Source organism: Podarcis cretensis, assembly GCF_951804945.1.
Source record: "Podarcis cretensis genome assembly, chromosome: 16".
In the NCBI taxonomy this organism is placed as follows: Eukaryota; Metazoa; Chordata; class Lepidosauria; order Squamata; family Lacertidae; genus Podarcis; species Podarcis cretensis.
Genome location: NC_137186.1, coordinates 1,399,431 through 1,423,364, shown reverse-complemented (window position 1 = coordinate 1,423,364; position 23,934 = coordinate 1,399,431). Strand labels below are relative to the sequence as shown.

Below are 23,934 nucleotides of genomic sequence, written 5' to 3'. Positions count from 1 at the left end.
AAGTCATATGTGAAAGTTTTCCATTATACTACTTACCCTTCTGGTTTGAGATCTTCCCTTCTGGACAGGGAAGGCAATCATAGCAGCAGAATGGCTCCCCTTCCTTCTTGGTTCGACTATAACCCAAATGGCAATTGTCATTACAAAGAGAAAGGGGCAGTGCCTGGACATAAAATCATAGAAACATAGATGCTATAAACATGGTGTCCCCAGACTGACTCCAACATCGGCATCCCTTAGGGCAGGTGTGGGGGACCTTCAGGTCTTGGCAATGCTTGCTGGGAATATGGGTGATGCAGTTCAGAAAAAGAGCTGGAGAGCTGAAGGTTCCTCACTCTTGCCTTAGGGGAAGGGCCATAGCTCAAGAGTAGAATATCTGCTTTGCATCAAGAAGCTCCTGGGTTCAATCCCAGGCATCTCCAGTTAGGGTTCAGAAAGACCTTGGTCTTGAGCCCCAGAGACCAGTTGCCAGTCAGTGTCAACTATACTGAGCTAGATGGGTCAGTTGTCTGACTGGTTATAAAGCCTCTTCCTGTGTTGCTATGTATATTGAATGGAATGTAAGAAAAGCAGTGTGAAGAAACATCTCATCATATCATGATCATGATTACCATTAAACTTATTTATTTCATTTATCACTTTGATGCAAAACAACCTGAAGGCATCTTACAATATACAGAATAAAGTAAAAATACAAGAATAGCACAAGAGGGTAAAAACATAACAAACAACAAAGCACTAAATAGCATCATGCACTAGTTCTCATAGAGCTGTATGCCTTATGTGGTCCATGCAATTAGGACAACTGCATGAGCAGGGTCTTCACTGCACCAAGTCCCTATAAACAGATAGCCATGTGCATATGTAAACAAACATGTTCTCATCTGCCACATGCAAACATGGCGGACACAATTAGCAATAGCACAGTTTGTGGCATGCTCCAAAGGGGGTGAGCCTACCTGCCAGTGTGTAAATGAAGATGCAAAGGAAGATGACTACAGACAGATGTTTTGCCATGACACTTTTTAGATAGAGCCCACAAAAATGTGCCTGAACCGTACCTGGTTAAATCTGCTGGGCCACACAATTGCATCCTCATGAATGGTGAACTGTTTACCCGAGGCAGCCTGTGGGTCTATCCCACCAACTCTTACTTGAAGAATGGACTGGTTTGCGAATGTCACCCAGTTCATTATATCAAATGCAGACTCCAGTTCTCCATTTTGGTTGAAATAAACTTTTTCCCCAGCACTATTATTAAAGACGCTACTTCTCACCAAGTGGCTGAGCTAAATTCAGGAGGGGGAAAGAGGATGGGAATAGAAGGGTAATTAATAGCTATATAGGTAAAGATAAAGGACCCCTGGATGGTTAAGTGCGGCGACTATGGGGTGTAGCGCTCGTCTCGCTTCAGGCTGAGGCAGCCAGAGTTTGTCTACAGATAGCTTTCCAGGTCATGTGGCCAGCATGACTAAACTGCTTTTGGCACAACAAAACACCATTACGGAAGCCAGAGTGCATGGAAACGCTGTTTACCTTCCCATCACAGCAGTACCTATTTATCTACTTGCACTGGTATGCTTTTGAACTGCCAGGTTGGCAGAAACTGGGACCGAGCAACAGGAGCTCACCCTGTCACATGGACTTGAACAGCCAACCTTTTGATCGGCAAGCCCAAGAGGCTCAGTGGTTTAGACCACAGCGCCACCCATGTCCCCTATATATAACTAAGATATAGCAGGTTGATGATGAGGGATATGAAGAATGGGTCCTTCAACAAAAGATTTATAAAGACTAGTAGTAGATGCAATTGTAGTTATCAAGCACTAAAAGCCCCACATCTCCACCATCTTCTTTGTCATCACCTTCATTCCATCTAGAAGAATGCTTAACAACCAAGCAGCACAAGAAAAGGAAGAAGGAAAAGTTAAAGTCTTTCAAGCAGCCTTTACATCGTATGAACAAGTAAGGCTTGTTACTACATTTTTGTTTAGAATAAAGGAGGGTTAAGCTCCACCAACTGAAGGGATTTTTAAAGAGGTTTGAAGAATTCACAGGGGATAAGGCTGTCAATGGCTGCTGGCCATCATGTCCATGTTCTGCTTCCATGGTTGAAGGCAGGATGCCTCTTTTCTAGGAATCAAAATCGGGGTGAGCCCTGTTGCAATCAGGTCCTATGGGCATCTGAATGGACATTGTGAGAAGAGGATGTTGGAGTAGATGGGTCCTTGGCCTGATCCTGCAGGATCTGATTATGTCCTCAAGTAAGTGAATGCAGACAATTGACCTTCTGTATATGCTTCCCATGGACTGCAAGAAGATCAGACCTATCCATTCTTAAGGAAATTAGCCCTGAGTGCTCACTGGAAGGACAGATCGTGAAGCTGAGGCTCCAAGACTTTGGCCACCTCATGAGAAGAGAAGACTCCCTGGAAAAGATCCTGATGTTGGGCAAGATGGAGGCCACAAGAAGAAGGGGACGACAGAGGACGAGATGATTGGATAGTGTTCTTAAAGCTACCAGCATGAGTTTGACCAAATTGCGGGAGGTGGTGGAAGACAGAAGTGCCTGGCGTGCTCTGGTCCAGGGGGTCACGAAGAGTTGGACACAGCTAAACGACTAAACAACAACAAATATGCTTTCTTAGTATATTACATTACTGCTGCTGCTTTGGGAATTTGCTTAATTTCAGCAAGATTTTATATGATGCATCTTTTCATGAAAAACAATTATACGAAAGAAACAGGCCACTCTGCAGCAGCTGCCATTTGGCATTAAATAAAACTGTTGCAATCTCCTATTAGTGAGATGAAAGGCCTATCCCCATTCAGGATGAGTCCTCACTGAGCTCCCTGGCAACTTCTTTTGACAGATGTAAAACAGATTCATAAAACAGTGAATCATGTTTTCAACAATACATGCAATTTGGTCTTTAGATGCTAACCAATAATAATAATAGTCAAGAAGGAGGGAAGTCATAGACTTGTTGGAGCCAAAAAGTGTATTAATGAAAATATAATGTGATGTAACGATAATATATGTAAAAATTAATAAAAATTGTTATATGGGGGGGGGGGGAATCTAACCACTGTTGGTGAGAACAGAAGCTTTTAAAACTCTCTGGATTCTTCCCCTTTTTCTTATTTCCAAGGGTATGGGGAGCATTCCTGCATTATTGCGCTCCTGATCTTACCTTCCACACCTGTTGATTCCAAAACTTCAGCCATCCTCCATCCACGATTGCTCTGTGTTTGAACTGAGATGAGTGTATGGCATGCAAGGCATGTGCCACAGCATAGACTGCATTGTAGATGCTGTAGCTGTGGCCAGTCATGCTCGTTTGAAAAATAGACCCCGGAAGAGTCTCCAGCTTCTCCTCCCCAGTGCAAATTTTGCCATCCTGCATATTTTCCCCAGAGTCAGGGAAATGGCACGCAAATGCCTTTTCCCAGTATACCTTCATAAAGCCATCTTCTTTTTCCAAGATGGGATTTCTCGTCTGAAAAAATTCCTGGAATCCCAAGACCTCCTTTGAGTGAATTGTGAAGGATAGAGCACCATGGAGGAAGTCAATGTCCTTATCTCTTTGAAAGGGAAGTGATGTGAAATCCATCTGGACTGTCATGATCCAAACTTTCCCTTTAGCCTTCATTGGTATACCTTCATATTCTGACATTTCAGGAAACGCTCTCAAAACTGTCATGGAATCAATTTCACCGTGAATGAGCAACACATTGACAGTACTTCTCATGGCAATATTAAATGTCTCAAGTCCATCTGTAACCACGTCTGTAACACTGCTAGAATATGTAATTGTTGGAAATCTTTCCATGAAATCAAAGCAGATTCCTCTCAGGATAAATTTTGGAACCACGCTCTGTATAAACCTGTCTCCATTCTCGTCATTCACAGTCAACAAACCAGTCCATGTCCACCTGAAATGTAGCAATAACGTGAGAATCCCTTCATACTGATGGTCTAGATGTGGGAACATTTGGTGGTAGAAAGCAGCTTCAGTTTTCATTTTCCCCACTGGAGCAGAGCCATAGATGAGCTAAATGAAGGGTAGGAAATGAGGAGATGAGATACTTTTTAAAAAGGGTGAGGTGGTTTACCTTTTAACTTGTATTGGCAGCAGTTAAAATCCAACCTAGATTTCAGATTTGTTGCTGTTGTTGTTGAGTGCTGATGACCTGGGAGTTTTTCAGTTTTTCTCAAGCTTAAGAAAAAGTGTTGGAAATCAAAGGTATAAATATGCTGACCAATTCTCTAAACCAGAGCTTTCTAAACTTTTCATTTTGGTGACACACTTTTTAGAGATGCATCATTTCATGACATAGTAATTCAATTTTACTAGCAAACCAGAGCTTAAACTAACCTTTTCCAGCCCTGGCAGGAGTGTGGGGTGCATTTGTGTGACATAGCGACACACTAACATGTTGCGACAAACAGTTTGGAAAGCTCTTCTCTAAACCAACTATCCTATCAAAGGAATTCATTTTGTCCTCACTTGTGAAACTATAGTGGCAGAAAGCATATACTGAAAGAGGGTTGTGCCAGTCTACTCAAACAATTGTGCGCATTTGCCTTTCGTGGTTGTGCCATGTCTTACATTACACTGGCATAGCAGGGCTTCTACCATGTTCTGTTGCTAGATTAGAACTCCCATAATCTATGACCACTGGCCACGCTGTCTGGGGCTGATGAAAGTTGGATTTCAATCACATTTGAAGGACACCACACTGGTATATTTACTGTAGTCCCTCAGCTAGTTTACTTCAAGCATAGATCAGCACAATTGGACACAACTATTTATATTAAGATATCTGTCCAGCTCTTCACCATTTATTTCCATGGCAGTTATCATATATTAAGCAATAAGGGAAAAGAGTAAAGGAAAACAAATGAAAAAGGATGAACACAGTGACAGTTGTAAAGGTACAGCTGATCATCAGAACTTGCAAAGTGCCATGCCTTCGCCTCAAAAGAAGACCCAACAGTCTGGGTATTTTGACATCATGAGAGGTGCTCTGGGAGAATTTTACCTGTGGAATCTTGTAGATGCTCAGTATAGTTGCCATGTGGAGACAGACTTCAGAGTTAGAGCCTCCAATGACTGCTACGGGGTTATTCTGGAGGTCGCACTTGTAGTTGGGAATGTATCTGCCATATGTAGAGAGGAGTTCCAAGGAGACACGATAGGTCCAGCTTGGGCTGAACTGACTGTTATAGATGTGGAAGCCCAGGGTGAGGTTGGGTAAGATTTGGCGGTTTACATTGATCTCCTTTACAGCGAATACTAATGCCAGGATATGTTGGTAGAGCTGTGTCATGATCCTGAAATGATAGTTATGTACATGCTGTGCCACAGTGTGTTTCCTTCTGGATGGATGGGACATCTGCTACACTTCAGCTGAGCTAATAATATTTTACAGATCAATCTATCTCTGTCTAGGGAAATCTGGAGGAACATTAGCACACACAGATTCCAGCCCTAAACTGGGGGACTAAGCCTTTAAAAAAAGAGTTTGACTTACACAATCCCTTTTGCTAATGCTGCTTCCACTGGGATGCTAGGTCATTTGAAGGAAACCCAATGGAGTATGGAATAGATCTCCATCTGCCCCAGCACTGCCATGCACCTGGAACATCTCCCCTTTGGGGGGCTTACCCTGGCCTTGTATGAGCCATGTGAGCTCCCAATTAGCTGGAAAGGGAGACTTAAATCACTATATCTCTGTCTGATCTGGGATGAGGGGTTTCAGCTGGCTGAGCCCAGGCTGATCCATCTTGAAGATCTTGGCTTTGAATTGCTCCTTAAGCTGCTGAGGAAAATAGGCTTGGGATGTTAGATTCATGGCTGCCACAACTAAAAAGACAAAAGGAAGGTGATGATTAATGTGGCTTAGCTACAGGTATGATGCAGTTATTTGACAAAGGCAGGGAAAGTTGAGCTGCCATTCTTCTCCCATTCACTGGATCTAACACTGATCTATGGGCCTGGCTCTTCCAGGGAAAATATAATAAATATGTGGTATCAGAGGATTTTAGAAAACAAATCTTACACAATGTCGTCAAAGAGGTCACTAGAAGGACATTTTCTGAAGTCTATTGAGTTGAAGAATATGTAGATCTGAGACATAATACCAGCAATGATGAGGTCTCCTGGCTGGTGGTACTTGTGAAGAATAGGAAGGGGATTACTGACGCTGCATTCAATATTAGGAATCTTGCCTGTCACCTGAGGCAAAAGCACTGGTAGGCATAGTACAAATCCAACTATCTTGCATGAAATAATTCTTCTTGTACATAAATTCTCCCACCCCCACATTCTCCTTTGCTGAGTCCTGTACTGAAGCCTGTGTAGCCTGACTTAAGGAGATACTAGGGGCTGATTTGTGGCTCAGATGGTGCAGGATAAAGTCTCTGTTATCAGACTGACCAAGCGCTGGCTATCTCGTCATACCTTGGAAATATACAAGGGATATTAGTAGGATCCTACTATTTTCGTTAATAATAATGCAGCTCATAGTCCCTTCATATGGGGAGAAGTGTCTTCTGTTCCTATGTTAATAATTACAAGGGTGATAATCACATTGTTATGGTTTTCAGGCACTTAGATGTGATGGCTGCAATCATCCAGTTTATGTCATCGCCTAGTTGTGTTATGGAAATTAATGGGTCCAGGTGATGCAATTTGTAGCAAGAAACTAGATGGCTGTAACTATAGTAGTTAGGGGCCGATGATGTTTATATTCTCAGCTTTGCACAATCAGGTACCATTAAGCAAATAATATGCTAGATGCATGATACTTGAAAGTGAAGTTGGGCTGCCTGCTCTGTGTAGGTCTCAGAGGTCTATATGAATGGGGAGAATGAGTGTATTTTGTGGGTATTTTCCAGAGTTCAAAAGTAGCAGAAAAGTTTCAAAAGATTCCCTGTTAATAATATGATGTCTGAAATCCTCTCGAAAAAATATTGTGTGTGGAGGGAGTTTAATATCCTTGAGAACCAGCCCTAAGTTTGTATTCTCTGCAGTCCTGACTTCTGTTCATTTGTAATGAGACGCCTAGAGAGCAAGGATCAACTCAGCAGACTCTCCACCTCTTCCCATGCCAGGGGTTGCCCACCTTATAAGGTCTGCCATAGACTATTCATTGCCTGCCCAGTGATGCACTGTAGAAACTTCCAAGCTTACTTAAGAAGAGTTTGACTTCTTCAACCCTGACTTGGTGGAGCGCTCTGTCACAAGAGATCAGGGCCCTGTCAGATTTGACATCTTTCCACAGGGCCTGCAAGATGGAGTTGTCTCGCCAGGCCTTTGGTCAGGGCTCAGCCTGACTCCCCTTTTCTTTTTGTATAAGAACTAATATGAAAGAGGCCTCTCACCATTCTCACAGGCCCATATAAGAACAGTGTAAACAGTTGGGCTGATGAACATTTACTCTTCCGAACCCTAACCCTGCAGAAAGCCATCTAATTAGATTTTAATGTGATTTTGACCTGTTTTTAGGAGGTAATTTAATTATTGTTTGATTTTATACTAATCTTATATATCTGATGTTAGCCGCCCTGAACCCGACTTGGGCCAGGGAGGGCGGGATATAAATAAGAGTTGTTGTTGTTGTTGTTGTTGTTGTTGTTGTTGTTGTTGTTATTATTATTATTATTCAGGCCTTAAGGTCCTGAAAATCATAGACTGGTTAGCATAACTTCTGTCTTGGGAGGACTTGTAGAAAGTATGATCATTCAGTCAGTCATAATTTTATTTGTACGCTGCTCTCTACAAAAAACAATCAGGCTCCAAGTGTCTTACAACAAAGAAAACAGGAAGACATCTCAAAATGAACCAAGTCCAAAAGTTTACTCATGGCTTTTCTAAAGTCATAGAATTCTAGTGGCTTCAATGATTTCTTCTTCTTAACTGCTCCTTGTTATTCAACTCAGGCCTCAGTATAATAATATAACATTTTGGGGAAAATATGCAGCCAAGTATCCCAAAGCTGGAGGCCAAGATGGAGAAGATCTTGACAGCCACCATGTATTTTCCTTTGGTGCTCAAGTACGTTGGGACAAAGGAAAGCCAAACGCTACAAAAGACCAACATGCTGAAGGTGATGAACTTGGCTTCATTAAAACTGTCAGGCAACTTCCGGGCTAGGAATGCCATGATGAAGCTGAACATGGCCAGGAAGCCCATAAAGCCCAGAGCACAATAGAACATGAAGGGTGATCCTTCATTACATTGCAATACAATCTCTTTGGTCACTGAATGCATGTCTACATCTGGGAATGGAGGAGATATTGCCAGCCACACAATGCAAATGGCGACTTGTGTAAGGGAGCAGGAAAGAACAATGGAAATGGACAGTCTTTTTCCTGCCCACATCCTCATCCTGCTCCCTGGTTTGGTGGCCATGAAAGCCAGAACTACAATGATGGTTTTGGCCAACACACAAGAAATTGCCACTGAAAAGATTATGCCAAATGTGGTTTGCTGAAGAAGACAGGTGAGACTTTCAGGCTGGCCAATGAATAGCAAAACACAAAGAAAGGAGAGAAGGAGGGAGAGAAGGAGAACATAGGTGAGGCTCCGGTTGTTGGCTTTGACTATGGGAGTGTCCCTGTGCATAATGAAGATTGCCAGCACCAAAGCTGTGATGAAAGACAAGGAAAGAGCAGAACCAGTCAAAGTGGTTCCCAAAGGTTCTTCATACATCAGGAAGGTTATGTATTTTGGAATACATGAGTCCTGGTCATCATTTGGAAACTGATCTTCTGGACACTGGAAACAGTTCTCTGTGTCTGGAAAAGAAAACATCAGATCTGAAATAATCAAATCTAAATATGAGAAAGACCTGGATGAATGTTGTCAGGTTAAAAATGGAAATATAAATATTTGAAAGAGGTTGTTCTCACAGATGAGCAACCCAGCAGCACTGGGTGCTCAGTTCTGTCAATGAATATGTCTTTCTCTACTACTTCTTGTTGGGGAGGAGTAGAACAAACTACTTCTCCTCTTGGTCTGGGGAAGGGCAGCCTTGCCATCTCCACTGACTGCTGAAGGATCAGCTGCAGGGACCACTGTTAACCCTTTCCCTGTCAGCAAGAACATTCTGCACCAACTATACAAAGGCAGTTGACAGCACCAATTGTCAATTTCTTTGTACTGCAGAGCTGCAAGAAAGCACACTTTGGCTCAATCAATCACATAGAAGATTTTGAGCTGCTGGGTCTGGGATGAGTACATGTAGCTTGGTGTTCTTTTGCATTTCACCTCAAGAGGCAATAGACTGAAAGGTGGGGCATAAGTCTTTAAAACGAATGAATGAGTTTGGTCTGTGTCACTTTGACATTACCTTTTGAAAATTGTGGCATTCCATTGTTGATATTTTATTGTTAGATTCCTTTAAGATGTTTTACATCTTAAAGGATCACTGCCTTGCCGTGGCGAAGGGGCTTGAAGAACTCAGAGAAGCTATGAACTATGCCGAGCAGGGCACCCAAGATGAACATGTCATAGTGGAGAGTTTTGACCAAACGTGATCCACCTGGAGGAGGAACCAGCAAGCCACTCCAGTATCCCTGCCAAGAAAACTCCATGGACAAAGACAACAGGCATATAAAAGTTATGACACTGGAAGATGAGCCCCTCAGGTCGGAAGGCGTCCAACATGCTACTGGGGAAGAGCGGAGGGCAAGTACAAGTAGATCCAGAGCTGATGAAGCGGCTGGGCCAAAGCTGAAAGGACGCTCAGTTGCGGATATGCCTGGAAGCGAAAGGAAAGTCCAATGCTGTAAAGAAAAATATTGCATAGGAACCTGGAATGTAAGAACCATGAACATGGGTAAGTTGGAGGTGGTCAAAAATGAGATGGCAAGAATAAATATTGACATCCTGGGCATCAGTGAACTAAAATGGACGGGAATGGGTGAATTCAGTTCGGATGACCATCATATCTACTACTGTGGGCAAGAAACCCGTAAAAGAAATGGAGTGGCCCTCATAGTCAACAAAAGAGTGGCAAAAGCTGTACTGGGATGCAATCTCAAAAATGATAGAATGATCTCGATACGAATCCAAGGCAGACCTTTTAACATCACAGTAATCCAAGTTTATGCACCAACTACTGGTGCTGAAGAAACTGAAATTGACCAATTCTATGAAGACTTACAACACCTTATAGAAGTGACACCAAAGAAGGATGTTCTTCTCATTATAGGGGATTGGAATGCTAAAGTAGGGAGTCAAGAGATAAAAGGAACAACTGGCAAGTTTGGCCTTGGAGATCAAAACGAAGCAGGGCAAAGGCTAATAGAGTTCTGTCAAGAGAACAAGCTGGTCATCACAAACACGCTTTTCCAACAACACAAGAGACGACTCTACACATGGACATCACCAGATGGGCAGCATCGAAATCAGATTGATTATATTCTCTGCAGCCAAAGATGGAGAAGCTCTATACAGTCAGCAAAAACAAGACCTGGAGCTGACTGTGGCTCAGATCATCAGCTTCTTATAGCAAAATTCAAGCTTAAACTGAAGAAAGTAGGAAAAGCCACTGGGCCGGTAAGATACAATCTAAGTCAAATCCCTTATGAATACACAGTGGAAGTGAGGAACAGGTTTAAGGATTTAGATTTGGTGGACCGAGTGCCTGAAGAACTATGGATGGAGGCTCGTAACATTATACAGGAGCAAAATTGGGAAAGGAGTACGACAAGGCTGCATTTTGTCTCCCTGCTTATTTAACTTATATGCAGAATTCATCATGCGAAAGGCTGGGCTGGATGAATCCCTAGCCGGAATTAAGATTGCCGGAAGAAATATCAACAACCTCAGATATGCAGATGACACAACCTTGATGGCAGAAAGTGAGGAGGAATTAAAGAACCTTTTATTGAGGGTGAAACAGGAGAGTGCAAAATATGGTCTGAAGCTCAACATCAAAAAAACGAAGATCATGGCTACTGGTCCCATCACCTCCTGGCAAATAGAAGGGGAAGAAATGGAGGCAGTGAGAGATTTTACTTTCTTGGGCTCCATGATCACTGCAGATGGTGACAGCAGCCACGAAATTAAAAGACGCCTGCTTCTTGGGAGAAGGGCAATGACAGGCCTAGACAGCATCTTGAGAAGTAGAGACATCACCTTGCCAACAAAGGTCCGTATAGTTAAAGCTATGGTTTTCCCAGTAGTGATGTATGGAAGTGAGAGCTGGACCATAAAGAAGGCTGATCGCCGAAGAATTGATGCTTTTGAATTCTGGTGCTGGAGGAGACTCTTGAGAGTCCCATGGACTGCAAGAAGATCAAACCTCTCCATTCTGAAGGAAATCAGCCCTGAGTGCTCACTGGAAGGACAGATTGTGAAGCTGAGGCTCCAAGACTTTGGCCACCTCATGAGAAGAGAAGACTCCCTGGAGAAGACCCTGATGTTGGGAAAGATGGAGGGCACAAGGAGAAGGGGGCGACAGAGGACGAGATGGTTGGATAGTGTTTTCGAGGTTACCAGCATGAGTCTGACCAAGCTGCGGGGGGCAGTGGAGGACAGGAGTGCCTGGCGTTCTCTGGTCCATGGGGTCACGAAGAGTCGGACACGACTAAACGACTAAACAAATTGTTGATATTTTATTGTTAGATTCCTTTAAGATGTTTTACAGGAAGCAATTCATGAATGGAATTTATGTATCATGTGTGGTCTCTTCCAGGTGCAAAGATTCAGGATGTGGCAGAGAAATTGCCAAGTCTTGTAAAGCCCTCTCACCACAGTCCTTTCCTTCTGATCCATGTGGGTACTAACAATACTGCCGCAACAACTTTCAATGTATAGCAAGGGGCTGTGCGACTTGGGGCAGGAAGCTGAAGGGACTTGAGGCACAGGTGGTCTTTTCATAACTCCTTCCTGTTGAAGGTCATGGCCCAGGAAGAGAGAGGAAAATACTGGAGGTAAACCACTGGCTACGCAGGTGGCATCATCAGGGAGGGTTTGGCTTCTTGGACTGGGATATGCTGATTGCATGTCAGTTTATCAGATTGCATCTTCATTCATATTAGCAGCTACCACCACCATTGTAGAATTGTGAAACACTTTTTTGACACAAGGGAAATGACTCTCTCTATATCCTGATGTCAATATCCCCGATAAACTGTGTGCATGATATTTCTTACCCTTCTGGTCTGAGATCTTCCCTTCCGGACATGGAATGCAATCATAGCAGCAAAATGGCTTCCCTTCCTTCTTGGCCTTCTGATACCCTGGGTGACAATTGTCATTGCACACAGAAAGGGGCTGTGCCTGTCCATACATGAAAGAAAAGAATGTTTAAATTTTTGCAAGTTTGTACCTCAAGGGTTATTGGAAATCAAGGAGGATTTTGTATCATTTTGCAATCTGGAGCAAGCCTCCCTTTTCTGTACCTGCTGGATTATACCTGAATCAGATAATTTCTTGTTTCTTTCTTTCTTTCTTTCTTTCTTTCTTTCTTTCTTTCTTTCTTTCTTTCTATTTCTACCTGCTTGACATGCTTGCTTAAAACATTTGACCAAAAAAAATTCAATCCAAGGTTCCCAGAGCGACCTGTGAACCACAGAATGCTTGACTATGGCACAACCTGAATGGTCTTTACCTGATTAAAGCTCTTGGGCCACACAATAGCATTCTCCGAAATGGTGAATGTTTCTTCCCGTGGTGCCATGGGGTCTATCTTTCCAACTCTGGCTCTCAGAAAGGACTGGTTTGGGAATGTCACCCAGTTGGTGATATCAAATCCTGTTTCTAACTCTCCATTTTTATTGAAGGAAATTGTTTCACCAGAACTGCTGTTAAATGAGGCGCTTCTTACAAAGTGGTTGAGCTAAATTTTGGAAGGAAATATAAGAACAAGAAGATTGGGGTGTTAAAGGATATGGGTAATGAATCTGTATTTTGGTGGAACCTCAGATATACCAGAGGATGATCGACAAAGCCTAGCATCATGTTCTCACACTGACCAACCAGGTATCCATGGAAAGCTTGGGAGCCGGAACAGAGTGCAGAAATATTGTCCTCAGTGTGGTTCTCAACAGTTAGTAGTCAGAGACATACAGACTCCAACTGTGGAGGTAGAACATAGCCTTTATATCTAGCAGCATCTGTTAGCTCTTGAGTTCAACTTGCTCCTCAGGATTCAACTCATATGAATAAAGCATATTGTGAAGGGGGGGGAGATAGACCAGTAACTGTTTTGGAGCTGGCTCTTGAAGGCTGAGGAAAAGAATAAGTTAGGGGAGGGTGTACACATCCATCTCTAGGTCCTATTTAAAAGAATGGGTGCGCTATAAATAATCTCTACATAGGGAAAGACAAACTCGGTGATAGAGCATGTGCTATGCATGCAGCACATCCCAGGTCCAGTCTCTGACATCTCCAGGTAGGTCTGGCAATGTCCCAAGGAGCTGCCAGCCAGTGTAAACAAGACTGAGCTAGACAGACCGATGGTCTGATTCAATATAATTGGCCTTCCTCTGTTTATTCATGTTATTTAAGTTTGATAAACTTAACAAAATGGAATCTATGACAGGACTGAGAGCAAAACTGTGTGATGACACTTGGAGTTGACAGAAAAGTTGGAGGACATGAAGCCAGGATTAGCCTAAATCCTTTCTTCCTGTGTGACACTTCTAATGAAAGTTATTACATAGACACACACCCATGACACACACTAGCTCCCATCAATACGAAGAAATGATCAAATTCCCTCTGAACCACTGCAAAAATCCTAGCACCTATTATTTACAGTTTTTAAAAGGAATACAATGCCAAGTGATGCATTCAATTTCTTAAGGGATTTGGCTGTTAGATGCAAAATAGCCTTGATAGACAGCTTTATACGCTGTCTGGATTCCACTTTTTGTTCTCCCAGATATGGTGGTGTTTCCTGCATAAGTTTCCTCAAGACATTACCTTCCACAGCTGTTGACTCAGAAGCTTCATTCTTCCTTCATCCACCAATGCTCTGTGCTTGAACCTCGATGAATGCATGGCATGCAATGCATGTGCCACAGCAAAGACAGCAGTGTAAACACTGTAGCTGTGGCCTGTCATGCTCACTTCAAAAACAGAGGCAGGTAGAGTCTCCAACTTCTCCTTCCCACTGCAGATCTCACCATCCCGCCTGTTGACCATAGGTCTCGGGAAAAAACATTTAAATGCTTCTTCCCAAAATACCTTGATAAAGCCATATTCTTTGTCTGAAGTAGGGTTTCTCATCTGGAGAAATTTCTGGAAAGCTGACACTTCCTTTGAGTGGACAGCAAAGACTATTGAACCATGGAATAAGCCTATGTCCCAAGTCCTTTGGAAGGGAACTGATGCGAAATCCATCTGAGTTGTCATAATCCAGACTTTATCTTTTACTTTTACTGATGTGTCCTCAAGTTGTGAATACTCGTGAAACATTCTCAAAATTATACTGGTATCAATTTCCCCCTGAATGATCACCGCATCAGCAGTGCTTCTCTTGACAATATTGCTTGTTTCCATCCCTTCTGACACTATGACAGCAATGTCATTGGAGTTAGTCATTACTGGGAATCTTTCAATGAAATCAAAGCAAATACCTCTCTTGACAAATTGGGGAAGTATGTTGCTTACAAATGTCTCTCCATTGGCATTGCTCACAGACAGCACCCCAACCCACGTCCACCTGAAATGCAGCAGTAGTTGGAGAATCCCTTTATACTGATGAGCCACATCTGGGAACATCTGGTGGTAGAAAATGGTCTGGGTTGTTTGCTTGGTCACTGGAGCAGAGCCATATATGAGCTGAAGAAATGAAAGGAGGACAAAAGAGCAGGAAATTTCCAAAATTAAAGGGGGGGGATAATTCTGTGTGGTTTCATTCCGTTGAAGTTGTACGCCAATCATTAAAGAAGATTTTAACCTTGATTAAGAAGTCTGCATTTATTGAATGCTGCTGAGAATTTCAAGTGTATGTGTTTGTGAGGTACAAAGAGGCTGAGCATTCATATACACCAGGATTAGGACACCTCAGACCCTGCTTTGGACAGTGTGACCTGCCAATGCTCTCAAGCTAGCCCTGGAACAACCACCCCACTAGCTCTGCTACACACCTTCAACAGAGGTCTGGAAGGAAGATTCAGAGGGGTGCCTGTAAAAAGACTTATCCTACTGTACAAAGGTAACATTTACATTCATTGCACTACCACTTTTGCCTCTCACCTCAACCATCAATTGCAGAGCTCTCAAAAGGTTGCTCAGGAGGGAATGTGGTCCTTGGGATGGAAAATGTTCCCCATTTCTGCTATGCTTCCCCAGCTATGCTTGGAGAGAGTAGGGTCAAAACAATGCTGCTTTTAAAGCCTTCTCATACCTGTGGTTTATTTGTTTGGGGTTTATTTTATGTCTGGATTTGTCTGACAGTGATCTATAAGTGTATATACGTTATTTATAATGTCATCAGATCTTGTCTGAAGACATTGCAGTTTGCAGAATCACTTATTTTTTAATTTTTTTAAATAAAACTGTTCTTAAAAATTTGTTCTCTCATTCTTGCCTTTACTTTCCCATTCTGAAAAAGTGTTGAAGGATACCTTCCTCAAAACATCAGACCTTCATTTCCCATCTGAACTTCACCTCCATAATATGAAGGTGTACAAGATAAGCAAAGAGAACTTTGTACTTCTGTGTACATTCACAAACATTGCTGCTTATTTACAGTTTTTCCCTGGAGAAAACCTACAGTTCCTTCCATATCCCCCTCTGAGTTTGAAATATACAAGGCAAAGAGGAAATGCAAGTCCTTAAGACAGGTTTCTTGGGACTGACATATATAGCTAACTTATAAGTTAAGTAGTGGAGCTTTCCCAGGAGGAGTGGACCTCTTCAGACTCGATGTCTGTGAGAACATCAGGCTGATCCTTTCCCCTTTTACATTTAAACATTTAATTCCCTTCTCTACTGATAACTCAACACATTAAAATAATCTGTATTCTGAAGACAAGGATATATTCGGTACTTAATTTTTCTGAATGTACAAACTGACCTTGAAAACCACCTAAAAATACTTCAAATCACCAAACACAAGTGAAGTGAAAATTACTTGTTATCCTCCCATGCTCTGGTGCACACCATACCTGTGGGATTTTGTAGATGCACAGGATGTCTGCCATGTGGAGACAAACTTCAGAGGTGGGTCCCCCAATGACAGCTACTGGATTGTTGACATTATCACATTTGTAGTTAGGGATGAATCTGCCCTGGGTGGAGAAGAGCTCCAGTGAGGCCTGATAGGTCCATCTTGGATTGAAATAGCTATTGTAGATATGGAAGCCCAAGGTGAGATTAGGCAAAATCTTGGGATTTTCATTGATCTCCTCTACAGCAAATATCAGTGCCAGGACATGCTGGTGAATCTGTAGCATGACCCTGAAATGAGAGGATTGGAGGATTTACAAATTATTTCCATCCCAAGGATGAAGAAACGTTGTCATACACAGTTGGCTTTTTGTCATATGGGCTCAGTCACCCAATACTATTTTGAGAGAAGCTGGTAGTTACTAGGATGTTTGCAAATTTCTCATTGGAAGTTTTCCCGCATATTTGGGAGATTTGAATTTCTTAGTGTTGGTTTTCAGAATGGCACTGGTGCATCCAGGATTTGACATTGTCTCATCTCTAAAAACATATACATGCAGGCGAATTGCACCTTATAAAATGAGAGTGAACAAAATCCCTGAACAATCAAAAATAGTTAAAAACGGACCATTTTTATCCATAACTCACCTTCCATTTAAGAGCTGTGGTCTAGTTCTGATGGCTACAGTAATGAACTTTGCTCTATCTTATTTATTTGTAAACCACTTAGAGGGTCTATTCTCTATATATAATTCTTCTGTGATCTTAGGATGGAGGGTGCCATTAAAATCAAAATACAAAATTTAGTTGAGTTTCCCAAGAATAGAGGAAGTTCTGGTGAGATTAATCGGGAATTCATGCCCTTATTTTTATTGGAGGAGGAGTTAAACATCATGGGATAACATGGGCTAATGTTTCATCTGAGCTGCTACTCTTTGGAAAAGAATTTGAGTTTTATGACTCAAGAATTTAGCTAGTTTACTAGTAAGGGTAGCATCCACCCTTTTTAAACAATTGTGCTTCGAAATATCAATGATCATTTTGGACTGTGGCAATTTATAATCTGTAGAAGCTGGTTGTTGGATAGCGAACTATTTTTAAGGCAAATTTTAATGTGTTGAATGCAAATTATTTCAATATTTCGTGTCTAAGACAATCAGAGGCAGGTGGAAGTTAAGATCACCACTGGATGTCCCTGCAACACCATTAGTTGAATCACTCCTTTGATCCCAGTTTTTAGGGGCTCTAACCTAAGATCCATCTTTTCCAGTGTTCTCTCACATAGTGGCCAACCAGATATTCATGGAAAACCCACAAGCCTCCATGGGATTCCTAGGACAGGCTATTTAATATATCAGGCAACCCAAGCTTTGGAGCACCATAGTCCCATTTGCAAACTTGAAACACATACCAAACAAACAGTGCAACCTATTCTATCGGCTATAATACAAGGCGTCTTTCAAGATTAATTTCAGTGGAGCAAGGGAGGAACCCTGTGGGCACCAGGGAAGATCTCTGGGGGTGCATGCATACCCCACAGGGCCACGTTGGTGATCCGTATAATGGAAAGTTTAAAAATCTTACAAAGTTCCATCAAAGAGGTCCATTGAGGGACATTCTATGAACGTTATTGGTTTGGAAAACATGTACATCATAGACACGATGCCAGCAATGGTGAGATCTCCTGGATGGTGGAACTTATGAATAATAGGAAGAGGGTCACTGGTGCCACATTTGACATCTGGAATCTTGCACACTACCTGAGGCAAAAACACTAGTACTAATACTACAGATGCCACTAACTTGCAAGAAAAAAATTCTTCTCCACACCCATTCATACTCATTATCTTCAAGCATGGCTTGAATGGACACACAGTTGCTTGATGCACATCTCAAACTGCACAAGATAAAGTATCAATGATCAAACTGACAAGAGCCCTGACTCTCTCTAGCCCCAGCATGGAATGATACAAGGTTTATTGACAGCATACCTCCTTCTTCTGTGCATGGTTTTGCTGGGGATTAGTACTGAAGCTCCCTTGGGACTTTGTGGAAAAGTAGGAGTCATCATGTTTAATTTGATAATTAGGAAGAACAATAATTGCCTATTTAGAATCACAGATTCTGTGAGACGATGAGGACAACATGTTTATCTGATCTCAGCAGGTCTTCTGTGGTCTTCATCACATGGACAGCAAGAGAGACATCAGCTTGTAATAACCAAGAGCAACTGAGAAGCCCCCCAGAAAACAAGTGAGCCTGGAATAAGACTAATCAAACACAAATGACTTTTTTGCGAAGTCTACATAAAAAGTCTCATATTTAGAAGGTTTTTAAAGAAAGAAATACTTTTGGAAATCCAGGTGAAAACTTCAGTGGCCACTGAGTAACCAGTATGGTTAGATAAGAGTTGAATATATTAGCAAGAAGCGCACAGGGTTGCATCCAAAGTTAGTAATGCTTAGAGCAGACCCATTTAAATTAATGGAATAACTAATTTAGGTCCATGGATTCAATGGGTCTACTCTGAGTATGACTGATGTTGGATACAACCCATAGTATCAGGCACCAGAAACATGTACTAAATTCACTAGATTTGCAGTCTGGAGAATGATCAAGATGTGCATCTACTGAGCATACCGATAGATCTACCATCCTGCTGAATCACGCAACAAGAGCATTAATTGTTGGCTTTGACGATGGGAGTGTCCCAGTGCTTAATGAAGATGCAAAGCACCAAAGCTGTGATGAAGGAAAACGAAAGAGCCAAAGTGGCCAGACTGATCACCAAAGGCTCTGTATAAGACAAGAAACTGATGCATTTTGGAATGCATGAATCCTGTTCTAGGTTTGGGTAATGATCTTGTGGACATGGAAAGCAGTCGTCCATATCTGAAAAAGAAAAGTTTGATTTCTCTACATGGCAGAGTTATGTGTATTGCACTAAAATTATCAAGACAGCATTACAACAATATGAATGAGACTTTACAGGTTCAAATCTGGCAAAGAACTAAGTGGTCTCCTCAAGCAATTTGTAAGATGCCAAACTATGGGATGTTCCATGGGCCACCTGGGTCTTTTTGCCCACCTCCATTTTAGAATCTGAGTCCTATGACCGAGGGTGGCTTCTCTTCAAAGATATTATCAGTTAGAAGTATGCAGAATATTCCTGTTTTTCTTTCTGTTTTAGCTTGTATGCTTTCAGCTGTCATTCTCTTCATTCCATTTCTGTTACAATCTCTCTCTTTCTTAGAAAAGGAAAAGAAAAGAAAAAACACCTCCTGAAAGTACAGAATACCCTTCCACTCCCTCTCTTATCCTCTTTTCATTACATTCTTCCCAACATGTCAGTTTGCATTCCAACAGCACTTAGCATATTCTTGTCCTTATTGGTCTTTTCTGGGAGTTTGCCCGTGCAGGTATTTTTAAAGGGATTTTGAAGTTCTGAAAAATGTAGCATTCCCAAAGCAGACCTTTCTATCTCCATTTTCTGTGTGGTTCATGTCCTGCCCCCATAATGATTGGCACATGTGGTGCTGTGATTCCTATTTTTATCTACATAATGACAAGTGATTCCTATTAATGTTGATGTAAGATGCTGCCCTCATATCATTAACCAGGCAGAGGGCCTTCTCAATAGTGGCGCCCGCCATGTGGAATGCCCCCCCCCATCAGATGTCAAGGAAATAAACAACTATCTGATTTTTAGAAGACATCTGACGGCAACCCTGTTTATGGAAGTTTTTAATGTTTGATGTTTTATAGTGTTTTTAATATTCTGTTGGGAGCTGCCCTGAGTGGCTGGGGAGACCCAGCCAGATGGGTGGGGTAGAAATAAATTATTAGGATTAGTATTAGTAGTATTAGTAGTATTAGTAGTATTAGTAGTATTAGTATTAGTATTAGTATTAGTATTAGTATTAGTATTAGTATTAGTAGTATTAGTATTAGTATTAGTATTAGTATTAGTATTAGTATTAGTATTAGTATTAACCACAGGTGCTTAGACTGGATGGCCCTTGGGAGTTGAGTTTGGGAGCAGGAAAGAAGATGCTCAGCAATGGGCCCTAATACAGTATGGTCCTCCCTAAGTGGGGCTGGCTGTCCTTTGTATTTGGGAGAGAGCTCTTACTCCTTTGCTATTCAAGACACTATTTTATCTGGACCTGACTGCCAGATTGCATTTCTTGGTACGGAAAGTATTGATCTGATGTGTAGAGATCTTTCCTATTCTAATTAATTCAAGAGGTTTCTGGGAGCTTCTCCGTGTGAAAGAAACAAGCAGAAGGTTCCTGATGTTTGGGTTATTCCTTCAGAGAAGCTAAGTACAGCTGGCTTAGACTTGTTCTGTTATCTCTTCTGTCAACGTCATGCTGACTATAATAAGAGACCAGAAGGAGCCTGGGTTTCACTTCTCTTTCTATCTCTTCAGGTGCAGTGTTCTGGATATAGGGTTGAGGTTTAGTCTTATTATAATTTATTGTAAATTTAAATTAAGCCTGAGGCAACTGGAATTCTATGGACTGCGCCAATCTTGAATATATTGGATTTGTGACCATTATGCTCATTTGGCTTCAGTAGCAGTAAAACTCTGCTGGATGAAACATTAATTGCTTCTGGTCTATTTTTGGGAAATCCTGAAATGTGTTTAAGTTTTTACTCTGCTAACTATTCAAATCTTCCATATCTGGGTAAGGTAATTGAGAGAGCGGTTGCTGAACAGCTTGGTAGGTTTCTAGAGGAAACATCGGCTTTAGATCCATTTCAGTCCGGTTTCCGTCCTGGTTTTGGGACCGAGACGGCTCTGGTTGCCCTAACAGACGATCTCCGTAGACAGCTGGATCGAGGTGGGTCAGGACTGGTGATCCTTTTAGATTTGTCAGCAGCCTTTGACATGGTCGATCATGATCTTCTGGACCACTCCCTCGCAGACGTGGGGATACAGGGCATAGCCCGTAACTGGCTGTGCTCTTTTATCTCTGGTCAGGGACAGAGGGTGGCACTAGGGAAGGAAATGTCGTCACACCACTCCTTGGTTTGTGCAGTGCCGCAGGGCGCAATCCTCTCCCCAATGCTTTTTAACATCTTTATGCGCCCTCTTGCCCAGACTGTTCGGAGCTTTGGGCTGGGCTGTCACCAATATGCTGATGACACTCAGCTCTATCTGCTGATGGATGGCCACACCGACTAGGCCCCAAACGCACTGACCAGATGCTTGGAAGCTGTGGCTGGATGGTTTCGTGGGAGCCGATTGAAACTAAATCCTTCGAAGACAGAGGTCCTAAGGCTAGGTCAGGATGGCATGGGGATGAGGGACCAACTCCCTTCTCTTGCGGGGGCCCAATTAGTGCCATTGCCTTCCATTAAGAGTTTGGGTGTAATCCCTGACGCCTCCCTTTCCATGGAGGCACAAGTTAGAGCAACAGCCAAGGCGACATTTTTCCACCTTCGCTGCATCAAGCAGTTGGTCCCTTACCTTTCCCGCCCCAACCTGGCCACAGTGATCCATGCAACGGTCATCTCCAGGCTTGACTACTGTAATTCGCTCTATGCGGGGCTGCCCTTGAAGCTGTCCCAGAAACTCCAGCGGGTGCAGAATACTGCAGCGAGGCTCCTCACGGGGTCTCTGCCATGGGAGCATATTCACCCAGTGCTTTTCAAGCTGCACTGGCTCCCGGTGGAGTACAGGGCCAGATTTAAGGTGCTGCTTTTGACCCTTAAAGCCCTTCATGGCCTAGGACCCTCGTACCTACGGGACCGCCTCTCCTGGTATGCCCCACGGAGAGCCTCAAGGTCCATAAATAGCAACACCCTGGTGGCCCTGGGCCCTAAGGAAGTTCGATTGGCTTCAACCAGAGCCAGGGCCTTTTCAACTCTGGCTCCAGCCTGGTGGAACGCTCTGCCTCATGAGACCAGGGCGCTGCAGGATCTGATTTCTTTCCGCAGGGCCTGTAAGACAGAGTTGTTCCGCCTGGCCTTTGGCTTGGAGCCAATTTGATTCCCTCCCTCTCTTTCTTTTTTCCTTTTCTTCTCCTCCTGTGATGAGGCTACATTTTAATATTTTAATATTTCAATATTTTAATGTTGTATTTTAATTTTGTTTTTAAGTTGTAATCATTCAACTTGTTTTTATTCTTGCTTGTAAGCTGCTCTGAGCCTGGCCTTGGCTGGGGAGGGCGGGGTATAAATAAAAATTTTTTATTATAATTATAATTATACATTGGAGTTCTACTCTGGATCAATACTGAGTAGAATTCCATGACATTCCCTTGCACATTGAAAACATTTTTTTGTACAGTGGATCACATCTCCCTCTGGAACATCATTGAAAACCAGTGCTTCCACTCCATGGGCCAGTTAACCCATTGCTATTTCTACACCCATCCAGACCTTCCTGAGCCCAAAAGTTTTGCCTGATCCACAATGGAACAGAGAAGATTCTTGTAAAGAGGGAGAAAACATGTTTTGTTCACTGCAGATGGTGACACGAAGAGTGCAATGCTCCAGGGACTGTGAAACACACAATTATCTCAATTCACTGTGATTCACTCTTCCTTTGGCAATATCCACATGGCATTTTGAGGTCCAAAGACCATAAAGAAAATTCAGAATCCTTATAAAATGCAACCCCAGTGCCAATGAGAACAGTTCTACCTAGAGACCAGAGTTGGGGCAGCAATGCGTGCTAAAATCGTCTGACAGTGGATGATGGTAATGAGCCTAGATAGAACATGGTGATTTAGAGTTAGGAGAAGAAGTTTTTCATCACAAAATGTTAGTGTTGTTCTTGTTGCTGCTACTCATAGTGTTCCCTCTGTTTTGCGTACCTGCTGCCTTGTATTGTGTGACTGACCCCATTCACATCCAACACCAGTATTATCAGCCAGGGCACTTCATCATCGGTTGTATCACTTCGCAGCTGCAAGCACCATCCTTCATGTCACTAAGCTTCAAGGAGAATCCATGGGAAATGCTTGTTGAGGAATATGTGTAAGAACATGATTTCTTTATATCTCTGAAGTGAGGGGGGAGCCCTACGTTATAATAATCATCACAACCAGGTAACAGGGGCAACAGGAATGTTCAGAAAGCCGTCTCCACAGAGGTGGAGGGTGCCGAATAGGACTTGTGGGGCAGAAGGGAGTGGGGCGTGGGAGTAGATAGAGTCAGAGTAAATGACAAGCAGAACCACTCCCTGGACTGGCTGTAAGAAGAAAGGGGGCAGAACATGGATTCAATCACCTTTTAAAGGCAACCCTATGTAATCCAAACCTTCTGAAACACAGGCATCCTTGGAAATTCATACCCCCCCCCCATTATGAGAATGAAAATGCTATTGTGCTTAGTATCCACTGATGACGTTCTCCGCCATAGTTTATGTATGTGCTGTGTGAAGAAACATCTTCTTTTGAATTTCCAACATCTTCAAAAATTCAGATTCATAAAATGTCCCCAAATTCTTGTCTGTTGAGATAGAGGATATTCCCCCACCTGCTGTCTCCATGCCAGATTCAAGACCTTCCAAGACCTTCAATGCCAACCTTTCCATGATAATAATGTATTCCATTTATCCTGTGTTCTACTTTTGAATTCTTACCTGATGCTCATCACAGTTTCAAATAGAAGCATATTCTTAAAAGTGGTAATTGAAACATTTAGGGGCATGGCTTCTTAGGAAAGCATATATATGTGTTAGAAATATTATTGAGTTTCATAAAAGAAGCAACACAGATATTCAAAAAGAGAGTTAACAAAATACTAAATTGAGAATATTGCACCTCACATAAATGTTTTG

The 23,934-nt window shown here is 42.4% G+C and overlaps 1 protein-coding gene across 1 annotated transcript in view; it reads left to right on the top strand.

Moving 5' to 3' along the window:
* Positions 1-23,934, top strand: part of LOC307205699 (uncharacterized protein) — a 330,448-nt gene that overhangs the window by 274,940 nt on the left and 31,574 nt on the right. The window lies entirely within an intron of this gene.